This window comes from Pelecanus crispus, chromosome 15, assembly GCF_030463565.1.
Source record: "Pelecanus crispus isolate bPelCri1 chromosome 15, bPelCri1.pri, whole genome shotgun sequence".
NCBI lineage: Eukaryota > Metazoa > Chordata > Aves > Pelecaniformes > Pelecanidae > Pelecanus > Pelecanus crispus.
Window position 1 is genome coordinate 7,964,593 of NC_134657.1, and position 20,730 is coordinate 7,985,322.

Below are 20,730 nucleotides of genomic sequence, written 5' to 3' on the forward strand. Positions count from 1 at the left end.
GGAACAAACCCCAAATGAAAATAACAAAATTAGACATGAAAAATGCTAATAAAAAAATCAGTAAGGCTATGTACATGCATAAGCACAGAAAATTAGTAGAAATGCCTAATATTTTATTTTGTATTTCCACAAATTTCAGCTCAACTATTTTATCAACAGAAGCTGAATCATCCATTTCATTCTACGTATGCCAGCTAGTAAAGAGTCAACTGAGTCAAAGGAGAATCAGCTGCTTCCTATTTACACCCTTTTAAAAAACACAACTAACTTTCAGAATGCTACATTTAGCAATACTACTTTTTACATCCTTAAAATACAAACCATTTAAAATTAGAAGAAATAGCCAATCAAATCAACATACCCTTATTCTTGAGCCAAGGGAGACATCTACAGATGTAAGGTGGTCTTTTATGGATAATTTTGCTTCTGAAAAGCATCCCCCTCATCCATGCATGTAGACACAGACTTTTAATCGAGCTACTCACATGCCTACATGTCTCACTGCACTAAGGCCCTCAGAACACTAATGAAAATCACATTATGTTTCCAGAAGCAGCAAGATAATTTATAGTCTATCAAATCTGAATTGTGCTTTACCATACAGATCAAGAGTTCCACCCAAAATGCCTTTCATTGTTAAGATCGAATCCTGAAAGAGTACTTCAGTAACATGGATTCTTCTTTGTGCTCTGACTTGGAACGACTCCGAGAAAGTAAGCAAGCTTTACCATATTAAGCTTTTATAAAAATAATAACAATTAAAAAAATCCAATAGAAGTAACAAAGATACCCCATCTTAAGAGACAGGCTGGACAAGACTTGATAACTACCTTCTGACCATCACATCCTGCCTCAACAAAAATATAGTAGTTAAGACATTTGAACAAACCACCTGCTCTCTTTGTGCCTCTGCTACACATACTGTACAAAACAGCCTCAGAGGTCATCTAAGCAAAATATATTCATTCTTTACAACTGTGTTAAAGACCTTATCCAAGCTTCAGCTAATTAATAAAAAGAATACATTTACTTCATTGAAATAAGAATTTAGGTGTTCAAAGAGCACACTGTTCTTCAGTAAGAGATTAACAGAGCCCTGTTAGAAAGAAGTTAAGCTACATCAGGAAATAACTGCTTTCCAGCACCAATCTGAAGATAAAAATCTATTTCAGTGGACCTTAAAAATCAACAAAACATATTATATGCATATAGCAGATAAAAGAATACTCAGTAGAGATTAAAATATGGCATGACTTCTCTAATCTTTTTACCCAAAATAGACTGAGCGATACTTTGTTCTCTAGCCCTGCAATCAACATAACCCATCTTTAATCAATGTGCAAGCAGTCCCATTAGTTTTGGTAGCAATGATTTATACCCCCTAGTAGCTCATTGATTTCTCCCAGCAATTGCTGTATTTTGATATGTACTGTTGACACAAAATAAGGTACAGAAGAACAGGAAAAAGAAAAGCAAGGTTGGCAGACTGAAAAGTAGAGTAACACAGGAGACCTTGAAGACACTAGACTGAGGAGCGGTGTTTGGGAACAGACAATGCACCAATGCTTAATGCTGATACGAAAGTTAAACTTCAAGTACAACCCAGGGACAGTATCACAACAGAAAGCACAAAGGTAGGGCAGGAAACACTGGCTTTCACCCTTGGACATTCTTCTTTCCACAGTACTGCATTAACCCTCTCAAAACTTTTGGCATTAGCCTTTAAGCAGCAGTTGTATTCCTCTAGATAGTATGCATCAGGTTAGGTGATCAAAATAAAGAGGAAAATATAATAAAAAGAAAACACGTAAAGTACTACTAGGGTTAAAAGCCAGGGTGGGAATTAACTAAGACAGACAAAACCGAAAACATCAGAAGACAATCCAATCTATTTTAGGGAAAAAAAATACATGCAAAGTAAAGTCAAAAAAGCAAAGTCCGTTTACAGCAGCCAGTAAGGTTAGTTGAAATCTGTAACTCTTAAGCTACTGCACCGATTTCCTGCACTGTTACGGTTCTGCACTGATTTCCTTGATCCTCTGCACACCCCCTTTATACAAGCACTGCTTCATGTTTATTTGGAGCCCCTGGACACTACCGTGCAAAAAACTCTGTGGGTTTTCGAGGAGGGTGGTTTTGAGTTTGTTTTTAAAACAGAAAACACACTAACTGCAGTAGACATTATATCAACATGGTACTTTAAAAATAGAAAGGGAGAGCTTTGAAGACAGGCCACTTCCACCTTATACAGAATACTAAGGCTTGTGACTTGGGCAAGCCACAGTTACTGTTGTTTCCAACTCCAGCTTCCACCTCAGCTTGCTGTTATACGTTCATTTTCTGCAAGAGCCCAGCTGCTCATTAACTAGAAGCCGAACTATCACAGTTTTGCAGCACAGTGCACGGTAATAAACTATTTGCCATCTTGGTTTCCTTAACATGCTAAGTTGTGAACTGGCAAGGCTGCTGCTGAACAGCAGATGTCTGTGCCACCTTTTGTGACAGAGGGCAGCAATAACTGGTTTCCCCAGAGCGAGCCCTTCTCAGTTTAATTCACAACTGCAAGGATATGAAGCAAAAAATTACTACAGGACAAATTAGACTGAGAAATCAAAACCAAATTAATTAAATCTTGAATTCTCCATGGTATGTATCCAGGTAAAGAGGTAGTCACTGTTAGCTAGCAGCTTAACATCCCATCTTATCTCAAGAAAACCTGTTCAAATGCTTTATATTTGATCCCCAGGGTAGCAGATGAAAAAGCGGCATTTCCAATGCCCGATTTAGTACGAGTTCTATCTTCTGACTCAAAGGGGAGAGAGAACAGTCAGACTAGAAGCAAACGTGAAGATTACCGGGCATCTTCTCACATCTAAGGATGTGCCTAGGATTTCCAAAATGTTTGGAATAACTTCACTCTACTTCCAAAGTTTCTGAGTTTATAGTGGTTTTAAGATGTTTCCTCCTTTTCTTCAAGATACTGTACTACATTTGATTATAAGGATACAGATTTTTCTTTTTGAAATCATTACACAATTGAATCTTTCCTGAGCTTGTAGTATGTCAAATTCAAGACTAATGAGAGACATAGAATAATCAGATACCTCAGTACTCACAGCTGTGAACTACTGTGCCCAGGTATGAGAGCCCCAAATGCAGGTTCTGCACAAGTTCCACCTCCCCCATATATCAGCAACGAATCTTTTTGTAGGACAAACAGAAGTATTTCCTGAAATGCTGAAGCTGCACCTACTGTCTATAGGCACAAGAATAAAGGAAGACAGTAAGTTGAACTAACCAATGACTTCAGTGTCCAAAGTTTCAATGACATTTGAGTTTTCATACATGAAAAAAAACCTCCCCCAGCTGCTCAAGCATCTATTAAAGACACACTACTTTGTCAAGATTTTACATCTGTTAAATCGTTCCTGTTCAATATTACTTCACTTTCTTTAAGTATTACACAGTCTTTTAACCAAAATACTGTATATTAACTTCTACGGTAAGTTTTCAGGCACTAGCCAGATAACATCTGACAGCTTGTAGTGAAGCCCAGGAGTTAGTAACCTGAAGCACAATTCAATTGCCATAAGCATCAAGCAAACCATTCTTGATCTTTGTACAGACACTACCTTTGTTAAAGAGACAGCAGTGTATCTTCACTATTTTACCACTTCAGAAAGAATGTACAACAGAAATATTAAACATATGTTCCAACAAAGAGAGCTCTTTAGTTAGTACAGTATAATCTTATTTTGGGTACCAAAGGTTTCAGCAGACTATCACATCTACTTTGTTTTTCTAGACAAACAGAAAAAATTACCACCACCCCCCTCCAAACACGATTGTTAAGCTATCTGAAGAAAATAGGTTTGGGAACTAAACAGGAAAAATCCAAGAGGACCATAAACGGATTTCTTCTCAGCATCTTGAAGCATGCGTAGGGTGGCTTTGTTGAGCACTGTTACTTCATTTACTGGAAACAAAACATATACTAAGTTTTGTATTATGCAGTCATGGTATTTTATATACTGAAACATAAGTTTACTTTTTTTTATTTTGAGATTCAGGCATTGCTATGCTCAACACATACCTTGAACCACTTGGTGTTAACTAAGATGTATTAGCTCAATTTAAATAAGCTTAAATGGAACAGAACTTGACACATATGGCCAAAACAGACTTACTGCACTAGTTTTCACCTCAAAGATCTTACCAGAAAATATTAATATTGCACACATATCAAACTAAGAAATAAGTTTGGGAACTTCTGGTCAATGCTGTTTACGGGGTGAACATTTCTGCCTGGCCTTACAAATTTCACTACTGGAGATAACCAAGCATTAACTTTTAAGATCTCTGCATCAACAAAAAAAAGGCACATTCATACCATCTTCTGTACGCTTTTAACCTTGGAGCTTTGACCCACCTCCTATCCCTCAATTGTTTCAGTAAATCCCTTAAATACCTAAAGTCCAAACGGTTGGGCTGAACACAAAGTATTCCGATTTTAGAAGAGAGTATACCAGGGCAGTTCGATTTCTCTAATTCCAGAAGAAAGCCACATTCCCCACCAATTACAAAAGGGCAGCAACACCTCAGGTAGTAGCGTGCAAGGCGTAACATCTGGACAGATACCAGCATACCACAATCTCCAAAAACATTTGTAAGCTCAACAGCCTGCTCAGTAACCTTCAGCAAAAGAAGTCTAGCAAAATATACCCTGTGTTACCACAGATGTCCCAATGAGAAAGTCCTTACAGTAAAGCATACACCATTAATACCAGGCACATGTATTTCACTTTCCATGGAAATTAAACTGCAATTTTGAAGTGCACAATTAAAAATTCTTCTGTCAGAGCAGCGTTGGAAATTTTGTTGGAAGTTTCGACATTTCACAAAAATAAAACAAAACCCTCTCAGCCTGTCAAATTACTTCATGGTTTTGCAAATAATTTTAGATAACCTCTATTTATTGACAGATTTCAATAAATCCTAAAATGTCAGGGTGAACACAAAGCACATGTTACTGAACAGACTTTTAAGATGGTTCCCTAAATCTGGCCCAGGATAGGCAAGAAGGCCAGAAAAGCAGTAAGAAAATAAAGATGTATAAAATTAACAGCTCGCCTGTAATAGTTAAGCAGAAACTCTTTTTCTTTCTTACAGGGAAAATAATTGGCATCAGCTGTTGTAATTAAGCCTACCATAACAGAACAAACAACAAGTCACAGAAGTAAGGCATTGCTTTCCTGTTAGTGATGTCAACTCTGTGGGTGTTTGTCTTTCTGCAAGTCATATAGAAAGCCTTGCAAAATTTCTTATTTAGTCCCCCATACTCAATGCAGTTTGCTTTTATAATAAGGATGAGCAAAATCATCACTGATACCTGAACGGGTAAAATGTTCACAACTACTTTGATAGACGGCATGCAGGAGTTTCCAGAGAGAAGTATTTTGGGTTTACACTTTTTTTCCCTCCTTTGCTAGGGATTTGGGGGGTAAAGAAAGAGCTGAAAATAATGACAAAAATCTCTACACAGTTTTTAATATAGGACTGCATTACATAAAGCTACAAAAAAAAAAATCTAATCCATCTAATTACAGATAATTAATATTTTCTTTTTTGGGAGTGCTGGCAGGCTTTACTGCAGTTTTCAAGAAGACATCAAAAATGTTCTCATCTGAGAAAAACACGATAAACATAACTGGCAAGAAATTTTAGGCAAACCTTCCTCAGACCAGTGTAGGAACACACAGAAGAAAATATTTAGCTATCTACAACTCAATCTTTATGGCATATAGAAGGTATTTCTTTTCTACACATAGAACCTTTTGAAACTGCAGTGATTTGAGAGGCTGAAATTCTACTTAATTAAATAAAAATACATAATTTTATTGAAGCAGTTTCATGCAGACTACTTAGATAAATAAACTACATTTCACATTAAAATGGCAACTAGATTTTTAATCACATTCTTTCCCTTCACTTTATTATCTGCTACTAATTTGTCCCCTCATCAAGTTCTAAATACTATCTAGGAAAATAATTTGAAGACTTAGCTTACCGTTACCACTGTCAATTACAGAACTACCTTATAATTTGTCTCCTTTAAGCACCCTCAGATCACCTTCTCCAAGTCTTCAGCCTCATTTTCAATTATCCATTATTAGGATTCCAAAACAGACCAGGCACAGAAAGATCAAATTTTAATCCTTCAGTCCCACCAAATAAAAAACAACTATAACTCTTCCTTTCATAAGTCTGTGAAGTGACAAAAATACCTTGTTTTCGACAATTCTTAGGCCAAAATTATTTAGAAAAAATAATTTTAAAACCAAGTCTCCCCAAGTATTCAAGTCAGGAAGAAATCTCAGAGATCTTGATATTAACCTACAGGTTCTGCTTGCCCACAAGGCAAACAGGGCTCGGACTCGTGAGCAAGTTTCCAACAACAGCTGACTCACAGGAGTCATCTATATGTACCCTTTCAGCCTACACCGAGTTCAAGATACCGGGATTAATCTGGTCACCCATGAAGAGGGCTATGCTTATTTGAATACCCTTGCATTTATCTGAGGAGCGCAGGCATGGGTAATTACCATGGCATAGTGACAGAAGGTAACTTATTCATTAATCCAAAGCCAGGTCTTGTTAACACCTGCAACATCATCTAAAGCATTCCTATTTTAAACCTGCTGTAGTTATTTGTATTGGATTTCAACAAGACCTAAAGCTGATAACATCTAAACAACTGAAGTATTTACTTCATAACTGCTTTCTCAAGCACTTATTCCTGTGTCGTGTCATTCCCACCTCCCACCCTCAATGAACCAAAACATCAAGAACCAGATCAATCTGTAACATTTTGTATGGGATCCTTATTTTCTGCCACTTTAAAATTTTGAGAACCAAACAACTGAGTGCTCAGGCCGCTACTGAAAATCCTGGACAGAATTTAAAGTTATGATTCCCAAGACTCCCTACAAACTACACTTCCATGATGTCCCCAAAAATATTTTTTTTTTTGGCTCACACATACAAATGATCATGTAGGCATCTAATTACAGCATCCCCAGTAACACTGAGCGTAAGATATACATAGCAAGCAACACCGTATCTTAGCCGTTTCCAGATGGCACGCATGAATATTGTCATGTCATTACTCTCTAGCTGGGTTCAAGAAAGAAGATTCCTGGATGCCTAAGAATATACAGGGAAAGGCAAACATTACCCCCCATACCAAGTACTCTCAAGGTTCCAACTGCAGTCTTCCAGATAAGCAGCAATATTTAATTATATTTCAAAAGACTAACAAATCATAATGCATTCTATACCACTCTAATAAATGCAATGCACATGAGCATTTAATACAAATGAATACAGTCTTACAAGATATTAATTGTAAAGAACACATTTTAGAAGGTCAGCTGTTAAAAAACAGGCCAAGAACATCTGATCTTTCTATTCAAACACATATTTTTAAATGTGTATTTTTATTCAAAGGCTAACCATCTCCTTTCTCTCTACTCAGAATTCCTCTAGTGCTTTAATAAAAATGCAGTATTCTGCTTCAAAACCTATTTTGGAGTGTCCATGTTTTTGTACTATGAAGCCTTCCACAGTAATTTACATTGATTATTTTGGCATCTAAAGTCAAGGTAGTGTTCATAGCCAGCTCAAAGCTTTTAAAAAACTCTTAATATTCTGCTGAACTACCAGTTGGCTCAAGTATCTATGGATTCTGCATACATTTCTGTTTGGTGAAAAACAAATCCATGCACACAAAATCCCCAGCATACTAGACACCCTGTGAAGAAATAATAAATTGAGATACTATGTTAAATAGAAACATAGGGGCTTGGGGGTATTTTTGTTTTTTATCACGACCTTGGCTAATACTAGTTCCAACATTATCAGTGGGGAGAAAAAAAATATTTTGAATGGAGTATGTATTCTTTTCATTTTGAGTCTGCACTTTGAGCAATCAAGAGACTCCCTTAAAAAAATTTCCACTTTATCTTCAATCACATGCTTAAGAAACATTTCATTAACACAAGCTAGTTGCTTTCAAGGTTGTAGGTTTTCTTCCCAATGTAACCAGTAAAATACTGTTTAAAAAAAAAGAAAAAAAAACCCAACCCAAAACCCCCATGAACATAGATTAGAGACTCCAAAGACAACTCACCTAAGCGTAATTCAACCACTTGAATGCATGATTTCTCATTTCAACTTGCTAGTAACAAACTAGCGCTAAATGCAATTCTTGAAACAATATGGTATGCCATATGGCTAAAACTGGATATTAAAATTGAGAATATCAATTACCAATCCACTAATGCCAAGAGCCAAAATCCGTGGACAGTAAGAATTTAATCCAATTTACCGACTAAAACATGAGCTGAGCCCGACATACAGAACACAAATATATTGCTGGTTTCACAGAACGCAAGCAACTCCAATTTTTTATTGTAATAACCACAAAACTAGCTAAATGTAACACTTCCTTAAGCTTCCCAACTACAGCAATAGGCATCACAAGGACCTGCAAAAGCAACAGAAGTTTCATAGGAATTGGCATCTTGTTTCACACCGATTGAGAAATCATAACTAAGTAACTATTTAAGAAGAAACAGTTATAGTTGTTTCCCACATGACCAAATTGAAGCCTCCAAAGCACCAGGAAGTTATTACGCACTGCAGCCAACATCATCTTGCTTAATTTCAGGAAAAGGCATCCTACAAACACAAAAGATATATATTTCTACTATAATTAAAGAATCCCAAAAGTAATTGTGTTAATTGAAGGATTTTCTTATTCTAAGTATATTAGTTTAATCGTTCTAGTTTTAAAATTTTAATAGCTGTAGAATGTCTATTCTTGGATGATATTAAGAATAATGCCACACAAAATTCGACACACTTCCTAATTATACAAAACTTTATTGGTTACTTACACAAGAGGAATTCTCATTAAGCCTAAATACAACAATTTCAGATTTCCATGAGGTATGGAGGTGATTTAAAAACTGTTCTTCTAGGATTTACTGTGGAATTCTAACTGCACAGGTTGTCGAAGATTTCATAGTAGGATGCTTGCTACTTACCAACGTAGCAGCTGCAAGGACTAAACAAGGATAAACACAATTCATCTTGCCCAATACAGAATCCCACTTCACCCTACTCATTTCTGATCCTGTACCGAAAGGCCAAGGTAGTAGTATCAAAAAAACTGCGCAACTATTTTCAAGTTCAACAGCACATTAAAAGTACCATCAAATGGAACTAACAGTTTATTGGACAAGTATTCTTCATTAAAAATGTTTTCTTGACATGAGAGGAGTAAAATGCATTCAGTTAATTTCAGCTTTTTTTTTCTTTAAAAAAAAAGGAAAATTAAAAAACCAAACAAAAACCCCAAAACCAAAACAGCACAAGCCTCACCTACAAATTAGCTTTTCTGCTTCCTAGCTTGCTTCTGTATGAACTACAGCTGGGCTATTACAATAAACTAGCAAACAACTGATTGTACACTAAGTCATAGATAAACAGAACTAAAAAGGTTGATATTACCAAATGTTTGGAGGTCATTCGAATACAGAAGACATAACAAACATTTCTTAATTTTCTTGCTCTGTAGTGTATTAAGTCGGAGTCTAGTATATCAAATATTAACCAAGCTGTTTTATTTAGGCTACCAAAGTTAAGAAGCTTGGCATTATAGTGCAATATCATAAAAGTTACAAACTGAAATTCCGTTTTTCTTAAAAGATACGAAAAACCACACATTAAAGGCTTTACAAATTTGTAATGCCATTTTAAAATACAACACTTCACAGACACAGAACTGGTTTAGTATCCCCAAAACATTTCTTATTCTTTCCCATAAAAAGAACGGTTACCTAGAGTATGACAATAATTCCGGGTCAAAAGCAGTTTTAAAAGCCTCCACAAATTGTTACCGTTCTGAAGCAGATGAGAGACTCTTTTGTATTACAGAAAGATAACTGCTCGGGCTCTGACGATTACCTGGCTAGTAAAGAACCAGCAGCAGTACACAGCCCCAGAGTCTTTGTATACCTGTGCTCTAGGTCTAAAATACTGTTTTTCAGCAACAGGCTTAATAAAAACCAAGAACATTTTGATGGTATTAAGCAGGCACTGCAAGGTAAAAAAGAAAATCATGTCACCCCTTTATCCAGTAAGAGCCTCTGTGAACATTTCAATAAAACTATTTACTCCTCCCACCTAGTTCCTATCTGGAGAAGCTCACAAAAATTAAGAAAAAAAAAAAACCCCAAACCCCACAGATTTCTTGCAACAATCTTCCAAATGCTCCTCCTACCCCCACCCCAAAAAAAAAGAAAAAAGCAAAGAGAATGAGAAAGTAAATCTAAAATACAATTACGAAATAAGATCTAGTTTGGCAAAGCTGTGGTGAGGAGGAGTTGAAAAATGAGAGCTGCCTTGCTGCAAACGCCATCTTGTTGCAGCTATTGGGCCCAGGCACAGAAAGATCCATTCATTCACAGCAAAAAGAAAATCAAACACACACCCTGCCTAATCTGCAGCCACCAAAACAACCACACTATTATCACCCCTTCTCTTTCCCCTCTCCTAAAGCATACAAGGGAAAAAAAATAAACTCTGACATATTACATTTAGAACAAATTTAGATCTTAATAGCTTCGTTTTCTCACATGTATTTCACATGCACATCGACAGCATTTTGTCTTGATGCACATCCTTGTGTTTAGCAGATCAGCTTAAAATACGGGATAAACCTCTCACGATGAGGTGCTGATATTTTACGGCAGCAAAACGTTTAATTTTTCAGTCTTAAATTGCCTCTCCAAGTTGAGGCAACTATTCTCAAAAGCGGTTTCAATAATCACCCAAGCCTTACATTTACAGTCCTTTCCTCCTATTTTCTACTGTGGAGACAATACATAATAACGTGGCAGTCGGCATCCTAGAAAGGATGTCTTATTTAAAATAACGAATCCCAGCCAGGACTTTGTTAGAGAATAATGAAATACCACATTCGTTAAAATTTCAGTTCATCTTCAGGAATGATAAATTGACATCTTACAACAACCTCTATATCATTCTGATTTCCTTCTGGACAAGATGTTTTTTGGTTTTTTTAATAAAACGTCTCAGATCTTTCATATTTACATACAAGACTTTTCACCTCTTCATTTCCTACAAAGCTGTAGAATTAAAAATCCTACACCTTAAATATCCCTTGTAAGGATAAAAAAAAAAAAAAAACCTGAAATTCTCTCAGTAACGACCTGGGAATTGAAATAATATTTTTAACACCACTTCCGAGGCGCAAAACTCCATTTTTCTATTGTAGCAAACACCCTCCATGATCTTCACGATTGCTGCCACGGGCACACAAAAATATGCAGCACCGTGATACATGGGGGAACAACAAATATGCGGTCTAAAGCCATCCTCGGTTGTGATTTTAGAGAGAAGAAAGCCTTCTCCAGCCCTCCCTCTCCCGGTACACACAGCCTGCCCCCAGCCTGCGAGCCCTTCGCCGGGCTGGGGGCTGCTGGAGCAGTCTTACCCTCTCGGTCTCACCCCCGTCTCCTCTTAATCAGTTTTCCACCATTACAGCAGACACAGCACGGCTTTCTCTTGAATCTCTCTGCCAATATCCCCGCTGCCGGCTAGATCGCTGGGGAAACTCGCCTTTTGTGTCCTAACGCGTACCAGAAAACACCCCAAACCGCCTAACGAGAGGCCGCTACGGCGTAATTACAATTAAAAATGGAACCCCGCAAGATCCAAGGTCTCCTCCCTTTTCGCCTTAAAGCCTTCGAGAGAGAATCAGTCCCACCCCCACCTTTTTCTCCTCCTCCTCCTCCTCCAGCTACAAACACACTTCTTTTTTAGGGGAAGCTGGAGCACGGAGGAGGTGGGGAGGCGCGGGGGAGGGGGGCTCTCTCCAACCCCGCCATGCTAAGAGGTGGACAAACCATTCGCCGCCCTTCTCTCCCGCGGGGGCCGTGAAGAGCGGGTGGGCGAGGAGGAGGAGGAGGAGGAGGAGGAGGAGGAGGAGGGGGGGGGGGGGGGGCAGCGCCGCGGCGAGGGGGGCCCAACCCGGTGCCCAGGCGACGCGAGAACCGAGGGAGCGGCGGAAGGGGAGGCCGGAGGGAAAGGAGAAGTGCGGCAGCGAGGAGGAAGAGCGGGGGAGGGGAGCGGGGGGACGGGCGCAGCCGCGCCGAGGAAGAAGGAACCGGGGATGCGGGGGGGAGCCGGGGCCGCCGCCGGCGGGAAGATGGCCTCAGGGTGGGGCCGGGCCGGAGGCTCGGCGGGCCGGGAAGGCGCAGGGGAGGGCGACGAGGCCTTTGTGCCCCCCCCCTCCCCTCCCCCCCCCCCTCAGGCGTTACCTGCCCTTCCGGCCGCTGCTCATGAACCGGGCCCGTACGTCCGTCGCCCGCGGCTCCTGCCCGCGTCCCGCCGGCCTGGGGAGGGGAAGGGGGGCGGAGGAGGAGGAGGAGGGGGCGGAGGAGGAGGGGAGCCGCCCGCGCTCTGCCCGCCGCGTCCCGGGGAGGCAGCGGCGCCGGCCGGGGACGCGAGTGGGAAGAGGAGCGCGGCGGGGGAGGGGGGTGTCGCTGGGTCTCGACTCCTCCTCGCGCGCTGGGTGCCCGCTCAGCTCCCCGCAGCCATCGGGAAGCGAGAGCCTGGGCGCGGTTAACCTCCCCCCTCCGCCCCGCCCGTGCTGCCCGCCCGGGAAACCCCGGCTCGGCTCCGGCTCCGCGCCCCGCCCCGCCGCCGGCCCCCGGCACCGCCCCACCCTCCCCCACCGCCCTGCCGGGCGCCGGCGGCAGCGGCAGGCGCAGGCCCGGCCCGGAGGCCTCGCTGCCTCCGCGGGGGCCCCGCCGGCACGGCCGCGGCCACGCCGCTCCCCCCCCCCCCCCCGGCAACGCCCTCCCCGTCAGCCCCGCGGGCGGCGGGAAAGGGGGCGCGCGCGCCGCTCCCGCCCGCCACCCCCCGCCCGCCGCGGTTTGGTTCGGCCCCGCTCGCGGGCGCTTCCTCCCCGAGCGCGAACAAAGGCCGCGGGCGGGGGGGGGGGGGGGGATGAGGGAGGGGGGGGGGGGCGCGTTTCGCTTCTGCCCCGCCGCGCCCAGGCCGCAAACGAGTACTGGGAAGGCTGGCGTGAACAAAAGAAACGCGGGCCCCGAAAGAGAAGCGATCAAACGGTGGGATTGAAGCGGAGAATCCCCAGGGAGCAGGGCGCGGGAGGAGCAGATACCCCCCCCCGCCGGCGTGAGGCAAGCGGCGCGCCTGAGGGCGGGGTGGGGGCCGGAGGCCTCAGAACTACTCACAGGAGGGCTGGCAAGCAGTAAATGCCTCGGCATTGCCATCTTTCCCTCAGGAACTTGATAGCGACTGGCCGCTCAGTAGGCTTACAACTTCTTTTTTTCTAACGTCTCTTATAAGGGTACCCGCACGGCCAAATTTTCCAGAGCCTTCTTTTCCCTTCTTCTCACAGGATGAGTGAGCATCCATCTCTGCTCTGGAAGGCATTGCAGAAAAGAGCAAATCAAACAAAAAAAAAAAAAAAAAAAAAAGGGAACATTAAAAAAAAAAAAATAAATGCAATTTCTGTTTTACAGACTGGGCCTCACCTAAGCCAGGCAGGACAGATGTCACCAAGATGGAATCATTTCACACCAGCACTCACATACTAAAACTTTATTAATAGTGGAAAGTAAGTATACATACAGTATTGCAGCACTTTTTCTCCTATCAACAGGTCTAAATCTGGGGGGGAGTGGCAGGGTGTCCCGTCTTTATTTATACTTTGCTAAGAGATTACCTTACTGCCCAAGCAGGTTTACAATAAAAGGTAAAAAAACCCACAGCATTACAACAAATTTTGAAATAAAAACCTATCCAGAAAGAATACGTTGTAATAAAATTTAAAAAAAAAAAAAAAGGAGAAAAAAAATTAAACAGACCAATACTTTTTCTGCAAACTCTTCCCCCTAGTAGTTGCTTGCTTCTCCAGAATTTAAAACAAACTGTTACTTGCCATCACGCTTTCTGGGAAGGTAGGCGTGGTTACCTGTAGTTAGTAAGAGAAAGGATAGGTTTGCCAATTAAACTGTAGCAAAGTGGGCTGGCTATTATTCAGGTTGTCTGTTATGAATAACTTAGATCCTGGTGTGGTTTAGCCATTGTTTTGTAATAATCAAATGTTTGTTTTTAAATAACCTGTATGCTGTGCTAAAGCTTCAATTTTTCACCCTGAGATTTACAAATAACAAAATAAGAAATTTACTGAAATTAGAATAAAAGATTCTTGAATTTAGTCCCAAATTACTTCTATTCTGTTCAGTAACCATGAGGAAGTAATTTCTGTTCCACCCCGGAAAGAAATACGTATGCATGTACATCGTGGACAGGAATTACCCCATTAAAATCTGTGGAACCACATGTACGCAGGTTGGGGATGTTCTTGAGTTTGGGGCTAGAGCTTCATCTAGCATTCCTATCTGCAAAATACTGCTTAAATGTCAGCGCTTAAGAAACACCACAAGTTTATTAGACCTTTGCAAAGCTTTCTAGAGATTTCAAAAGCAGTTACACACATTACTGCAGTATTTAAGTCAAAAAGTCTCAGGGAAATTTGTAGTAGGCAAATTGCATGAGTGGTTTGGGTTTTTTTTTTTAGTTAGAGATTGTTTTTATGCATAGCAGAGATGCCCTTTTGGGGATATGCCACAATTTGTGTGGAAAAGAATGACCGCTTACTACATCAGGGCGGGGGGGAAGTATGATACGTAAAGGATTTTAAAAAAAAAAAAAAAAAAAAAAGGAAAAGCCTTGTTTTGCTAAGGAAAATTCATAAGTCTTATGAGATTTTGTGAAAAATTTTCAGCTAACACTGGATCATGCAAAAGATATCTGTGAAAGGAATAAAAATAATGTTCTGAGGTTCATAACAGTAAATCACATTTTGTTTCTTTGAGAGAGTAGTGGCATTGAGATTTTGTTATTGGACTGGAAGAATTTTGTGTGAATTAACTATATTACAATAAACTAATGCATGCTTTTTTCCCATTGCACATGCCTTATCATACAAATACTTACTGTTTTTCTTCTTTATAATTCTCTTACATGCTTTTAGTAACAGGACAATTATAGTACCTGAACGTTATTTTTTTTCAATTAAGTACACATTCAGATCGTATCCTCTCCTAGGAATCTCTAAATTTTTTTCGCATTCTAATTTTTATGCATTCTCTGTTTTATGAGAGCTAAAGGGCATTTCTGTCCACAGGTCTGTGCTCTGCCGCCTCTTTAAATCCATGGAATTCAGGTAAGGAAACTGGACCGACCAAATATGTTTATACATGTTGAGTATAACCACATACACACAAAACTAATTCTTTCACCACACCTATTCTTTTGTAAAAATACAACTGTTGCAGTAGTTCCTGTTTCTCATCCAGTGACTTAATTATATTTTATTCTCCAGTGAAATATTTGATTGATGTATAGTTATACTGCTAGTATGAAGAGGGATTACGAAGACTGAAAATGGTTGTTTACAGGGTGGAGGGTTGTTTCAGGTGGGGTGGGTGGGGGTTTTTTGTTTTGTAAATCTCACTGGACAAATCAGTTTTGCTGCATTTTAAAAACTTTCAGAAGAATCACACATTACTGTGTGCCACATGGTGTTTAATTCTGATGTCTTCATATAGTCCTGTACTGGAAACTACTGTATATGCATTATCTTTATTTTTTACATTCTTTTTAATCTTTGTTTTTTGTATGTGCGTACATACTGTCCTAGATTGTAGTATTCAGTGGAAGAGTGTGTGAATCACCAGAAACAAGTGGACTTATTCGATGTATGAATTTATCTGTTTCTGTATATTACAAAGATACGGTTTGCAACTAAAAATTTAGCTGAAAATATCTGCTAATACCTGAAGATCTAATATACATCATTAACAAACCCAAATCTTTATGTTTTTTTCATTAGTCCACTTTGAAGTAGCTAGTATAGCCAAAGCAAATTAAAATACCTGAAATAGACGGGAAACATAACTCACACAATTTCACAAAATAGTGAAACTTTTCAAACCTGAGGCTTTCCCATATGCTAGGACTAGGTCAGCTGAAGCAAAAATAGAAGTTTTTCTTCTGAAGCTTGGTTTAGATCTAAAGTAAACCTCTCCTGTAAGCAGGTTGCTCCATAGTTCTCAGTTGCAAAATTTCTTGCACCTTTTTCTCAATCAGCTGATATTAACCCCTTTCTAGAGAGCACACTAAATTAGATGGTTCTTTAGGCAGTTTCACTACTTTGTGTGTTTCTTCAACTGTTTCAAACATGATGAATAAACTAGCCAGAATCTGTCATACCTGGTATGCTACTAGAACACCTGGGGGTTTTGCAGGCTGCTCTGCCATTCAAAACCTGCATGTTACAGCACCACTGTAGCACACTGGTGGTGAGGCTGTGAAAAATCACCGATTCAAGCCTTTTGTGGAATACAAAGTAGTGGGTTGTTAAAATGAAAAATGGCTGTCTCGGTATTACTGTGAAACTTTTCCAAATGGGGAACGATTATGCCACGCACAGTTTTATACTTTCACCAGCTCCCGATTAATAGTGCATCTGCTTAAACAGACCCAATGATTGCATACACATCCAAAGTTGCTTTCTATCTTCAGCCTCCTCTGGGTTCTGCTTTCACTCTTAAGTGTGTGTGACTGCCATCAACAGGTAAAAATGAAGGATACTGAGAGGCTTTAAAATATTTGTGAAATACAGAAGAATCTTGACAACCAAAAATGCCATTTTTCTCCCCTCATCTGCAAAGGTCTTGCGCTGCATAAGAGAGAGGGAGTACTTCGAGGGAGTGGAAGTCCTGGAATGTTTCCTGCATACTGGTCTTCTCACTTATGTGTCATGGTAAAAGTTTGTCTCACATCTGCAGGATGCCACGCTTCCTGGCAGTGGCTCAGGTAGGACACGCATTGCTATTCACATATGAGGACACATATGAGCTATTCAGACATCTCCTATTTGGAGGCAATAACCTTCAATCAAATGTGTGGACTAGACAGGTTATGTTAACAAACTGTTTCAGGAATCCCAGTTACACTTTCTGTCAGATGTTTGACGGTATCTTTAATAGTAAGGCAATTAGAAACGCAGAGCTGGACAGTACAGTTGAAGTTGAGTCCAGCAGCTCATATGGCAAGTGACCATGCTGTGTGATACCCTTTGAAAGCTGTGGAAACTTCACCTTAAAATTAGTTTGTTTGGTTTTTTCCCTTTGCTAATCCACTTGCAAGGCAAATTGCCTCTCAAAGCCTTATTGCTTTGTTTAGAAAAAGTGAAGTTTACTCATTCAATGATGCCATAATGCATACTGCACTAGTTTCGGAGGCATCCATATCAGATCTTTGTTAGTGTAATAGTTAAAAAGGCAACTGCTGCTTTTCTTAGGCTGCGGGAGTAGGAAGTCTTGTTCAAAAGCAAGAAGTTAGAAGGACAGATATTGCATAGTCCCAAAAGGTGTTCTTGTTCAAAAAGAAGAGCAAGGCTGTAACTTGGTCCCCAATGTATTAATGGTACGGGTTTTATTTGCAAGTGAAATTGCCATTGCACATTGTTTAGAAATGTACTATATTTATGTTTTATTGAATGTTCTGTCAGGATTTTTGTAATTTCTTAGGAAGTAATTCATTTTTTGCATATAAATAGCATTGTTACTGCATTGTTATAATCAAAATGTACATATTGTTATCTGAGTAAATATACTGCATGATTCTTATAACTCAAGATGCGCCTGGACTCCAAAAGAGTAATTATCACCAAAGAGGTATAACTTATGCTTTCTAAAGAAAGGGTGAAAATCAGCACTTCTCAAAATTGCATAGCTCCTCAGAAGGTATAAAAATACTACAGAAGTAATAAATAATTGTATTTTGCCTACTTCTCCATTTGTGACTTCCCAGGTGAGTGTTTCTAATGGACTTACCCAGAATAACTCCTCAAAGGACCACCTCATATTCCAGAATCACACCAGCACTATTTCCCATTCCAGAATGTTTTGTCTGCCTTTGTGTCCTTTGATTTCTATAGTGTCCATTCTATTAAAACTGCAGAGATTCCTAGAGACATTCATGTGATTTTGATCTTGTTTGAAGTTCTCACTCCATTCAGTCCCAAAAGCAATGCAGAACCCTTGTTTCTCCCGTCTTTCCACCAATTAAATGAAGCTTATACAATGTTTCAGTTTCAGCTATGCTTCAAGCCCAAGTCTATTCAGAGGATCAGGAACTCTTATTTTATTTTTTTACAACTGGTTCAGAACTGTTCTAACCTGTTATTTACTGCTACTTTAACAATTGAATGAAAATCATGGCTGCTGTTTTTCTGAGCAAGGACCCAGGTAGCAGAGTATCAAGATCGTTCATTAAATAAAATAAATAAATAAAAGCATTCTGAATAGAAATACTCAGTAAGGCCAGGCAGAGGAAAGAGTAGGAGTAACTCAGTCTCCTTAGTTACATTCTGCATTCTCACAGTTTCTTTCAGTGTGCCTATTACTGTGGAACAAAAGAGTTATTTTAACCGAACTCTGAGAACAAAGCATAAAATTAGCAAAACTGTTTTAGTCTGAAGAGAATAAAATCTGAAGGATTTTAAGGTAGGGAGAACTAGTTTTGAGAGCCTTCATGTAATTTAGGACAAAAAGGCAGGAAAATCCATATACCTGAGTTTCCTAACTAATACAGTCTTGGAAGAAGATATTTAACTTCTTTCTTATGTTATGGATTTGAATGGTTTATCTGTGAAATGGATTCAAGAACAGTTAATTCAGAATTGTTGAGAGACTTTGCAAGTTGCTTCAAAATCCTTTGAAAAAATCCATTGTTGTCTGTAAGCTAAGTAGAACAGAGTTGTGAAGGCCCACAGCTTTCCTATAGATTTCATTCTACTGCATCAATGTACATATATGTTACTGGGAATGTAATAAGCATATCTGTTACATGACTGTCTTTGTATATCTCATTCTTGACAGAGGCAGAATAAGCTATATGGGGACAGTATACATTGCTCTACATACGTCCTAGAGGGCATTATATGTAGTCTTGTTTTCTCATAAATTCTGGCTGAGGTAGTTTTATTTCCAGGGGAAAACCTTGTTCCTATTGCCTTGTGACCCATTTAAAAATCAATGCTATAAACATCTCTGACTTCAACAATCATAAAAATGTATTGCTTAGTTCCTGAATGTGATTATTATGTTTAGCATACTTTGAAGCATTTTCCAAAGCCAAAAAATATCACTACTGTTGTCTTAGACATAGGAAACTGATGTATAATGATGTGAAATTATTTAGCCACTACAACCCAGCAGTTTATGAGAAGAAGTGAGATGAAATGTTAGGGTTGCTTGAATCTGGATCTAGTATTCCTTGCAGTCAGTGCCATAATTTTATACTGTGATACAATCTTACAGTGTGATAGAAATATGTAATTTTGTAATCTATATTTATACTTGTTCAACAAAATAGCAGAACTTCTCTGCTGGGAGTAAGCTCTGAGTTTTTCTGTATGTTCATCTTCCAACCTTGAAACATATATGGGTGTCTTAAGGTTGGTCCAAGTCTGTTACCAACCACTTTCTCCTTTTTTTTCTTGTATTTATACAAACCCATTTTGAGAGAGCCGGAAGAATAGGGTTTTGGTGCTTTTCCCCTGCTATCAGAATTGTATCAGAGCTCTTTTTCATGTGCTGGGGATTGTACAAGGTCTTGTTCTGCTTTTCCTTCATATTCAAGTGTGTGTTACTCATTTACATTTTTTTTGCTGTACCTTTAAACTTGGCAAGCCATAGTTCAGCTTTTAAAAGCCCTTTGGTGCTCCCTGCAGAGAGGCTGCCCTACCTGGGCCAATGGATGTTTATTGAGCACGATGAAATCCTTTAGTGGCATGGAACAAACATAGCTGGCTTTGCAGTGGCTTGAGTCACAGCAAACATTGCTAGGAACAGGGGAGAATATAAAATAGTGCATGCACATCTTTTTGAAAATCTCATATCCTGTACTGAGCATAGGTTGTTCAGAGCTGAGGTGGAACTGAAGGAGTGAGTGTACAGATATTTAGAAGCAAGTAAATGGAAGTATGTTTTCCTGTATGGACACCTATCCTGCAGCTGTAATAGCAACAAAGGGCATTGTTATAATACTCTTAGAGATCAGATTCTATAGTGTGTGTGTGTGTGTACACCTATATATATACACATGCATGCACACAACCAACTGCACACCTGTTGGTCTTCCTTTAAGTAAGTAATCTTTTAAGTAACATTTCAGTTGCATGAATGCCGATTAAGCAGTTTGAGTAAAAGCTTAAAGCCTACTATGTCCCCTTGTAAAGGCACTTTCCTCAAGGGAATCATTGTCTTACTGAGCAACTAACAGAAAAACAACTGGTACCCTGGAGATGCTGAGAGTTTAGAATCCACACTGAGAATTCAGCCTAGCTACTAAAGTTCCCATGCTGTCAGACGCATCAGACCTGCTGTGAAGTTTGCCTGTGAGAAATACCTCCAAACAGAAGAAAAAGTTTGCTTACCTAGCTATGTGTCAGATTCCTATAGAACATTCTTCCATCCTTGACATAGCAGTTGCAGAAAGCAGGCACAGGTGTGTGTCCTCATGAAGCAGCTACCAAAC

The 20,730-nt window shown here is 39.9% G+C and overlaps 1 protein-coding gene across 2 annotated transcripts in view; it reads right to left on the reverse strand.

Annotated features, from left to right (window-relative positions):
- GNB1 (G protein subunit beta 1) overlaps positions 1-12,460 on the reverse strand; it is a 42,938-nt gene extending 30,478 nt beyond the window's left edge. For both annotated transcript variants that reach the window (XM_075721445.1, XM_075721444.1), the window contains exon 1: positions 12,408-12,460. The gene's annotated coding sequence lies outside the window, so the exon portion shown is untranslated. The remainder of the gene's footprint in view (positions 1-12,407) is intronic.
- Positions 12,461-20,730: the final 8,270 nt, after the last annotated feature.